Below are 10,203 nucleotides of genomic sequence, written 5' to 3'. Positions count from 1 at the left end.
AATTCCAAGCAAAAAGAGGAATGTATGGAATGAAAATTAAAATTTTAATGAATTAAAAAAAATTCTGAATGGATTTTTACTAAAAAGAGCTACAGTTAGTATTCCAGTGATTAATTTGCAGACAAATGTGAGTTGTCCTCTACTTGCATTAATTTTCCCTGACTTTGAAATGATTGAGCCAATTCCCTACCACTTCTCCATCACAATCACTTTCGCTTACCATATATGCAGCTTTTAAATTATCGAGGATGACTTTTCTTGCACTAACCTGAAGAAACTCGCTGCAGTCTCTCACATTGATTCTGACTCATTCCAACTTAAGGTATTCCTGAGACTGTAAATTTTTACAGGAGTAGACCGCCTCATTCTTCTTCCACTGAGTGGCTAGTTGCTTTGAACTGATGACATTATGGGTTGCCCTGTGCTTATTCAATGGTGCCACAAACTCCCCTTTACTTGGACTAACCAAAAACCAAACCAAACCTACTGTTGTCACCAGGATTGAGACTCATGTGAGGTTTTCCAGGCTGTAACTCTCCACTGGAGCAGCTAAGCTAGCCTCTTCTGCCTCCTGAGGAGAGGTGGAGTGTCCTAACAGTGCCACCAGGGCTCCCTTCTTGCCCTACAGAAAACAAACCGAACTCACTGCCATTTGATTCATCCCAAATCCAAGTCACCTTAACGGACGGTAGAACTGTCCTGTGGGTTTCTGAGATTGTAACTCCCTGCAGGAGTAGGAAGCCTTGCCTTTCTTCTTCCAAACACCTGGTGAGGTGAAAGGTTGACCTTGTAATTCACAGCCCAGTTCCCCGCCCACTAGGTCACCTGGGCAGCTCTCTTGCACTAACTCACTCACTGCTGATGGATAGCGGCCCTCTTGGAGGCAGTAGAACTAACTGACCCTGTGGTTTCTGAGACCGTAACTCTTCATGGAGGGAGACAGCCTCCTCTTTCTCCAGTGGAGCAACTGATAGTTTTGAATTCCTGACCCTGAGCTTAGCAACCCAAGGTGGAATCACTATGCACCAGGGCTCCTGCTCTCTTGCACTAAGTAAGGCTAAATGAGAACCCATATGCCCCTATTTCAACTTATCAACAAGTTCTTAAAGACACAGTCAGGGACAGATCTCTTTTTTATACCGGACCTTGTCTGTCCTTATTTGCATAGAAGGATGATATGGATTTGAAATAATTTACCTTCTAAATTAAAAAATATTTAGATGTGAATTGTAGAGGAATGTGGTATAGTTTACAAGCAGTAAATCTAGTGGATTATGTTGAAAGTTTTTTTTGTTTGTTTGTTTTTTATGAACAGGGAATAGATTCTACAAATGGGCTTCAAAAAGTCCTTGGAGGGGAACTGATGCCAAAGAGTTCAAGAAGGAAGAGAATGTGTTGAAAGTAATTAGCGTTAGCAATTGTACGATACTGCTTGATGTGATTGAACTATGGAATGATATGATATCTGTATTCGCTCCCAGTGAAATGGTTTTGAACAAAATAAAAGTTCATGGGAAAATTCCATTATCTTTTCATTCGATTTTTCCAGAAAGTGGTGAAAGCCCCTTCATATAGTATTCATATTGCACAGACACAACATTCTTAATATTTGATTTTCAAAATACTGTGTTGCTTAGATTTGGACATCTAGTGTTCTCTATTTATTAAATTATGATGATGGCAATGGGAGAGGAGGGCACTAACCCACCCCGGGGGAGAAAATAAATTGTGGTCATTTAAAATGTGACCATGATAGTTACTTTTATTTTGTCATTTCTCTAAGTTATATGATATCAACCATTTTTAAAGTTTTAAACTTGACGTGTGAATTATCAGAGCACCCCAGTTTTAAATACCAATCTAGAGCGTGACTGCAGGCATTTTGCTCCTTTATTAGGGTCCCCCAAGTAGCTCTTACCCATTGTCATCGAGTTGATTCTGGCTCACAGTGACACTAGAGCATAGGAGAGAATTGCCCCAGGGTTCAAGGCTGTAATCTTTATGGCAGCAGACTGCTACATCTTTCTCCTGAGGAGCAGCTGGTGAATTTGAACCACCATCCTTTCAACGAGCTGGCGAACTCTGCAGCAGAGCACTCCCAGAGATCCTAGCAGTGCTTAGTGCAGCTTCAACCCTAAGATTTGACTTTGTTTCCATTAGCACTTTCTTTCTTTGGAAACTTGGTATTTTGGGGCACTTTCCTTTGAAATGATCAAAATCAATGTAGGAACTCTTTGTATTTTACTCAAACAGATCAGAGTGACCATTTAGAGTTTACCATCTAAAGTTTAGGTCTGGATCCCTGATTGCATATTAAAAGTATATAGGGCAAACGGGGATCATTTAAGTTGAAAGCAGAGGGATTTACACAGGTGTGGGCAGCGTGTAAGGAGGCAGAAGGAAGGGCTAGTTACCAGGGTTCAGGCGCAGCAGACAGCCATCACCAACTCGAGATCTGTGGAGGAAAGGATAGCGAATGACTATTGGTATTTGGAGACAGAGGGAGTTTTGTGAAGTCTCATGGCCGTGAGACTTCTGTGGGTTTATCATGCACAGAGTGAGATTAGGATTTCACAGATGGGTTTGTATGAAAGGAGTCCTAATGATGCAGTGGTTTAGCCCTGGACTGCCAATCTCAAGGTTGGCTTGATATGGAGTCTACCACCCAAGGATTACAGTCAAGAATGGGAAAGAATATGTAGTTGTATCTTCTGATTGCAGTGTAGAAAATGATAATGTCCATAAGAGGAGTTCACATAAACACTAGGGAGCACAGAGAGGCCAGGTTCCTTTCCAGCCAACGCTTAAGAGGGGCTGACATAGGGAAGATGGCCAGGTTGCCCTGACCTTAAAGGAGAGGTAAGATTGAGACCTATTGCAGTAACTGGCAGAAGACCCTGTCGAGTGAAAGGAGATGCGATGATTGGGGTTGGGAAAACACGACGTAGCGTACAGAATCTAACAGGCATCGTTTGAAGCCTCCCATGTGCATGAAGAGGATTTAGATTTTGCCATCTCTGAATAGTCCTCCCAGAACCCTTTTACTTGTCTTCTTGTCTTTCAACATATGCCTTCTCTCTCTCTTCCATCTTTTGATTTTCTCTTTTTCCCTTTTGGGAAGATTTGGCTGTGAGTGCAAATGGGAGTAGTTTGGGGGATGCTGGTGCTCTGTGGAATGTCAGGTTAGCATGCTGAGCCTAGATTTCCCCAGCTTTATCATAATCTTGACCGAGGGAACCTTGATTGTAGTAGTTATGCAATCTCCTGTCAACTTGTGAAGGGGTGGAGTCTAGTCTGTCAATCAGCCATAGTCAATGAGGCTTCTGTGTGGGCATGACCTTTTCCTGAGGATTCTGGGAGCTCTAGTCTTCCTTTCTGGTGGCAGGACACGTAATCTCTCTCTGCTTTGTCTCCCTGCTGACAAGACACATGGAGCTATGCTAATGAAACTGGAGCCCTGGATCTGGAGGAGCCACATGGAAACCCACACGAGTGCTAAGATGCTTCCACTGCCATTGGATCCACAAGATTTTCCACCCACTGGCCTGTGATCTTCCTGCATTCAGTGTCATTGCATGCATGACATGCGTGAGTCTGAAGAGGAAATTATAGATTTGTATAGGACATATGGGCTAATATTGGACTCATGGACTTCATTTGGACTCAGCTGGGATGTTTTGAATTTGTTTCTTTAGTCTACCCAGACTAACACACTCGATCAATGATGGGGAAAAAGAAACAAAATAATTCTGAGAACAAACGCTGTGTACTTTATCCCTTTAACCCAATTCTTCCATTTGGCTCCCCATTTTCTAAGAAACAGTATCAGGAAAAAAGTGGGGAAGGAGAAGGAAGACATCGTTTGTCTTTTGTCCTTCAGACAAAGACCACAGGCCACTTCGGCCACCACCTGTTTCTGTGAACAATTGATTCATTTCACAACTCAACCAAGGTACACATCCTGGCTTGTACCGAAGTAAGCTACTTTCTCATTGGCTACAAGACAGCAGTACTTTCCAGCATGTTGTACAATTGTCCAGACTAAAGGCTCTTCTTTTGCACACAACAGCGCTATCTAAGAAAGGATAGATGAGCTTCTCAAGTTTGTTTCTTCTGTCATTGGCTAAGCCCAGTAAATATGGAAACTTTATGTTCCATTTATTTCCACCTGTTTCCCTAGATCCATGAACACTGGATGGATGAATGACAAATGCTTGTAAAAGAGCGTCAGATTCATCACAGTGCAAGATGGACATCAATTATACTTCTTACTACTCTAGTACTTACTCTAGTAAGGAGAAACAAGCCTTTGTTCACTTATAATCTCCTGCATCTAGAAGACCATCTATACATTAAAAGGACTTCAATGCATATTTGTTTGAATGAATGGATAAGTGAATTATTACATGACTATGCATAATTTAGGGAAATGATGGGAGATAATGAGGCCCCATCATAGAGGCCAACTTGGGAAGGGCCTTGTATATAGGACTATGGAGATTGAACTTTATTTTTCTTTTTTGCTGTCTGCTTAAAACTTCCATGAATTTTATGGGTTCAAATGTGAGTGTGGCTATGTTGACCCTATTGCCTATTAAAAGAAAAGAATACGAGTTTCCTAGTGACAAAGAGGAATCCCCCAATGAGATGGACTGACACAATGGCTGCAGCAATGGGCTCAAACATTACAACAATCGTGAGGATGGTGGGACTGGCTGGCGGTTCACTGTACAGCACACAGGGTGGCTGTGAGCTGGAACCAACTTGCCGACACCTCACAATAACAATGATATTAGCTAAGGAGCTCTGGCAGTGCTACTGGGTAAACACTGAACTGCTTGCCAACCAGAAGGTCTAAGGTTCAAACCCACTAGTGGCTCCGCAAGAGAAAGATGAGGCTATCTGCCCTGGTAAAGATTTACATTCTCCAAAACTCTGTAGGGTTGCTACGAACTGGAAAAAGTCAGATGGCAGTCAGCTTGGTGTGGGTTCAAACCTGTCTTACATGGCCTAAAGATCTTGTGTGGCTGTGGAAGACAATGTACTCTCCCGAGAGGAGTACAATCCTAGTATGTTAAATCATTTATCATTTCAGTAAAGTTCAAAGCCCCCTTGGAATTCCATATCCTTATTGCCAAAAGAGACTATTCTCAAACTAAGAAAAAGGAATGCTCCCATTTCTAGTTTTCAATACCCCTCTAGGAAAGAGAATCATGGATTTCAGTGGCTCTTTAAAGTACGAGACAGAAGATGACATGGTTCTGCAGTCACGCACGCTAAGGTTTGAAAAGTCAGGCTTGCCGAGACAGATTTTGTTCATTTCCGTCACGTGAGTAGCTGACACCTGCTCATCACACCTTAATATAGTATGTAGATCACCCATTTATAATTTCCACATTGAAATGTATTGGCTGAGCACTTGGGTGCTGTTTTGTACCTCTGAAATGGCGTACCAGTCTCTTGTTAACAAACCAGCATCAGTATCGATTCCTCATGATGATATGAATGAATGGCTGCCAATTCTCTGCAGCTTGCTCCATCAAGGAGTGGAGTCTCTCTTCCTTTCCCCTTGCACATGACATGGTCTTATGCCTTACTTAGATCAAAAGATGAGGTAGACATGATTTTGTGTGTCTTCCAAACATTAAATTTATCTAAAAGATGGATTCGAGTTTCTGTTCTCAATCTCTTGGAATAATGAACCCTGGGACTGGCCAAACCAGATTCTCATTGGAATAGAGATCATGTAAGGAGAGTGATAGAGAACACGCATGCAGCCATCCCAGATGAGATCTCAGACACATGAGTGAGACTACTATCATTGACCATAAGTGCATGGGCGAGCCTTACTGATATTATGCGGAGCAGAGGTGAGCTGTCCCGACTAAGCCCTGGCCCAGTTATCAACCTACAGAACTATGAGGAAATCCAAGGTTATTATTGTCAACCATTACATTTTGGGGATATCTTAGCAAATGGAATTCTAAAAATGGCTCCCCAAGATTCCCAAACCCCGATTTTTTAATGAAATGCTAATCAGATGCCGTGCCAGGAGTTGAGATTGAGTAGATAGGGGTGGATGTGTTTTGTCTCTCTTTGGTTGTCAGGAGGCCTGGTAGCTCAATGCCTAAGTGCTAGGCTGATAACCTTTTGGTCAGTGGTTCCTACCCACCAGGGGCTCTTTAGGGGATAAGCTAGCAATGCGGTTCAATAAAGATTAAAGGTCAGGAAACCCTTCTCTACCTTATAGGATCTTTATGAATGTGAACCAACTCCATGGCACACATCAGTCACCATCAAAGTTCTACGTGAATTGATCTTAAAATATGGAGATGATCATATTGGACTTGAAGCAATCATTTAAAGTGATAGGGTGGACACTCTGAAAACAGCACGTTTTCTCCAGTTAGCAGAAGAGGATCCCATAGATAGTCACATTCAGACAGAAACCAGCATCCTTGCTGGTTTAAAGATGGGTAGAGCCAGGAAGTTTCTAGAAGCTGAGCACCACCCTTGAATGAGAGGCAGCAAGGAAACGAAGACCCCAGGGCGAATTCTACCAACAACTTGAAGGAGTTGGAAGCAGATCCTTCCTCTAAGCCTCCAGATAAGCGCTTACTCTTGCTAACACCCTGGTTTTAGTTGTATGGGCCTGAAGAGAGAATCAATTGAGCCTGCCCAGATTTTTGACCTACACAACTAATAACTGCAAGTGCTAAATTTATGGTAGGTTGCTATGCATCAATAGGAAATGAATAACCCACTATCATGAAGTTGATTCTGACTCGGTGCACCAGGGCTTCTTAGAAAATGAATATAGGAAGCTCTATACAGGTAGCTTATTTCATAGCAATAGATGATGAACATACTACACACTAACATTTAAAAAAAATAATATATAGGAAAGACAATACATTTCTGGCTGCACATCAAAATCTTGTAGAGAGCATTAAAAAAAATACTAATGCCTGGGTTTGCCCCAGAGATGTTGATTTTATTGTTCTGGGATGGGGTCCAGTCATGGCTATGTGTAAAAAGCTCCCCAGGTGACTCAAGAATCAGGCAGGATTGAGATCCACTACTGCAGAGCAAATTACATATGGAAAGACAGATACACGAGGGAGGGGAAGATTTCTAGCCCATCCGCTGTCATCCTCCCTCAGCTGTCATCCTCCCCCGGTGGTGAACTGGCCACTTTGGACATTTCTGTGTCACTATCAAAATGTTTTCAGCTGCAAGAAACCGAATACAGGCATACCTCGGAGATATTGTGGATTCGGTTCCAGCCTGCCACGATAAAACAAACCTTATCAAAGAGCAAGTCAGGCACATCTCTTGGTTCCCCAGGCAGATCAGAGTCAGGGTTACACTGTAGTATTGTCTATTAAGTGTCCACCCAAACTCACTGCCAGCAAGTTGACTGCAACTCACAGCAACCCGTCAAAACCACAAACCAAACTCACTGCCAATGAGTCAATGTCAAGTCTACAGAACAGGGTAGAACTGCTGAGTTGCTGAACTTTCCGAGACTGTAACTCCATATGGGCATAGAAAGCCCAGTAGTTCTCCTGACGAGCATCTGGGGGGTTGGAAATGCAGATCTTCTGGTTAGAAGCCCAGCATGTCAGCACGACACTCACAGAGGTCCACAGGGACTTCACAGGACTTTAAATCTGAGAGGAGCAGAGAGCCCCGTGCCACTGGACGGTTTGAAAGGCTGACCTGAGCCCAGAGCTGAAGGCATAGCACCAGGCAATCGAATTATGGGAAAATGTTCAATATTTTGCGAGTTATCAGAATGTGATATAGAGCCCCATAGTGAGCACATTCTCTGGGACTCATGGTGGGTGGCCACACATCTTTGAATTTTTAAAATAATGAATTATATATGAAGCCCTACACATGGACACACAATAGGACAAAGAGGTGTGCATGTCTGTACCTGTGTGGCGACGGGATGGCAAGAGCATCGCCAGCTCCCTAGTGTGGAAATCCAGATGGGGGACACCGAGGCTCAAGCTTGGTAAGTTGAACATCTCAACATGGCCATCATAGACTTGGGGACAATCCATCTCTTCGATTTGCCAACTTCAGAATGTGAGCCTTTCTCACAGATAGTGCCCATGCTACCAAGAGGGTGGCTGCCGCTCTATTCATCAAAGGTCACTTCCTCCCCACCAGACAAACACTGGACGTTCCCCGCATGTAGACCCTTCTATTAGAGAAGAAAGTCTTCCCCCAAACTTCCCAGACTTTAACTCAGGTTCTAGGGCTCAGAATCAGATCTGAGGATACGCATAGGGGCCTTTGGGGTGCTGCCAGGTAAGCGCCTGGACTGCTAACCAAAAACCAAAGATTGCAGGTTCAAACCCACCAGCCACTCCAAGAGAGGAAGTGGAAGCTATTTGCTCCTATTAAATATGACAATTTGGAAAACTTAGGTAGGGTCAGGGTGATTTCGGATCAACTCAATGGCAGTGGGTTCTGGATCCCTGGTGGAACATCAGTTAAACACTTGGCTGCTGACTGTGAGGTTGGCAATTCAAACCCACGAGCTGCTAGAAGGGGGAAAGATATGGAAACCTGATGCTGTAAAGATCAGAGCTCTGCAAACCCTATAGGACAGCTCTACTCTGTCCTCCGCGGCCTCTATGAGTCAGCATCAACTTGGTGTCACACGACAATGACAGAATGGAAAGTTGGCACAAACTGGTAACATACTCAGCTGCTATCCAAACAGTGGACGCTTCAAATCCACCCAGAAGGCCTTCGGAAGAAAAGTCCAGTGCTCTGCTTCTGAAAACCCAGCCACTGAAAACCTTGTAGAGCCCACACACTTCTCCTGTGACTCACCCACTGTTGCCCGAAATTGGAACCTGTTCAGTGGTAACTGCCTTGCTGTTTTTAAGGCTGGGGAAGCCACACTCCCTCCCATGGGTAAGTAACGCCTTGGGTGTGAGGGTTTCCGTTACCATACATGTCACCTTCCCCCTGTCTCTTGCCTCTGGAAGAGTAGAGGCCCAAGTGCACCCAGGAGAGGGGTCCATTCTTGCGGACTCCCTTCTTCTTTAATGGTTATCCCAATGCCGAAGGGAGTTTCTTCACAAAGGTCTAAAATTTGATCCTTTGGCCAAAGATTTTAGCTTGCTGTGCTATGTTTCTGGTGTTATTTATTTTTAGGAGTTACCGCTGTTTTTGTTGTGCATTCAGCAGATAGGAACAAACAAAATAGTCATTAAGTAAACAAACAGGATAGTTGAGCTGAGTTCTGCTTATACCGTTTCCCCCAAAATAAGACAGTGTCTTATACTAATTTTTGCTCTCAAAGATGCGCTAGGGCTTATTTTCAGGGCATGTCTTATTTTTCCACGAACAAGAATACGGTACATATTTATGGTTTATTGTTTTATTAAAAGAGACCTCGCACTTCCTGTCTGCTCCAGCTGCACTGTGGCCAACAGTGAGCTGCGTGGCAGCGCACACCGCTACAGTCCAGAGTCCAGAGTTACGGTAGCTTCGGGGGGTCCTATTTTGGGGGAGGTCTTATTTGGGGGGGATGCCTTATACTTCAGCAAGAGGCAAAACTGTAAGTAGGTCTTATTTTCAGGGGATGTCTTACTTTCGGGGAAACAGGGTGGTTCTTCTACACAATTCTCTAAATATACTGGTATCTGAGGGAAAACCAAAGGAAAGAACCAAGACATTAAAGAAAAGCCATCAGACTATTGAAGAAAGCACGGCCATTGCAGCGTGATTCCTCACTCGTTTCAGTCCAGATCCTAACCCAACATGTATGAGGCCCACGGTGGCCAAGGCGGCCACCATGTTTTCTGGGTGCCTAATGAGATATAGCCAATTAACATGACCCTTCTGCCCATAATCCTTTATGGGATGGACTACAATTCTGGATCCTATGCTTGTAGCTATAATCTCATTTTGGAGGGAATTCTATCTGACCCCTGAGGGCACAGTGGTTCTGCTTTGGGCTGGCAGTTCAAAACCACCGACAGATCAGTTGGAGAAAGATGGGATTTTTCTACTTCCATAACAATTATAGTCTCCAAAACACACAGGGGCAATTCTACCAATAGCTCGATGGTACAGGAATAGGCAATTCTGTCTTGTCCCTCGATGGTAGTGAGTTTCTTCCTTCCTTCCTTCCTTCCTTCCTTCCTTCCTTCCTTCCTTCCTTCCTTCCTTCCT

The sequence above is a fragment of the Echinops telfairi genome, unplaced genomic scaffold (assembly GCF_000313985.2).
Source record: "Echinops telfairi isolate 266 unplaced genomic scaffold, ASM31398v2 ScPeMD7_8;HRSCAF=38, whole genome shotgun sequence".
Taxonomy (NCBI): Eukaryota; Metazoa; Chordata; class Mammalia; order Afrosoricida; family Tenrecidae; genus Echinops; species Echinops telfairi.
This window is presented reverse-complemented; position numbering follows the sequence as displayed.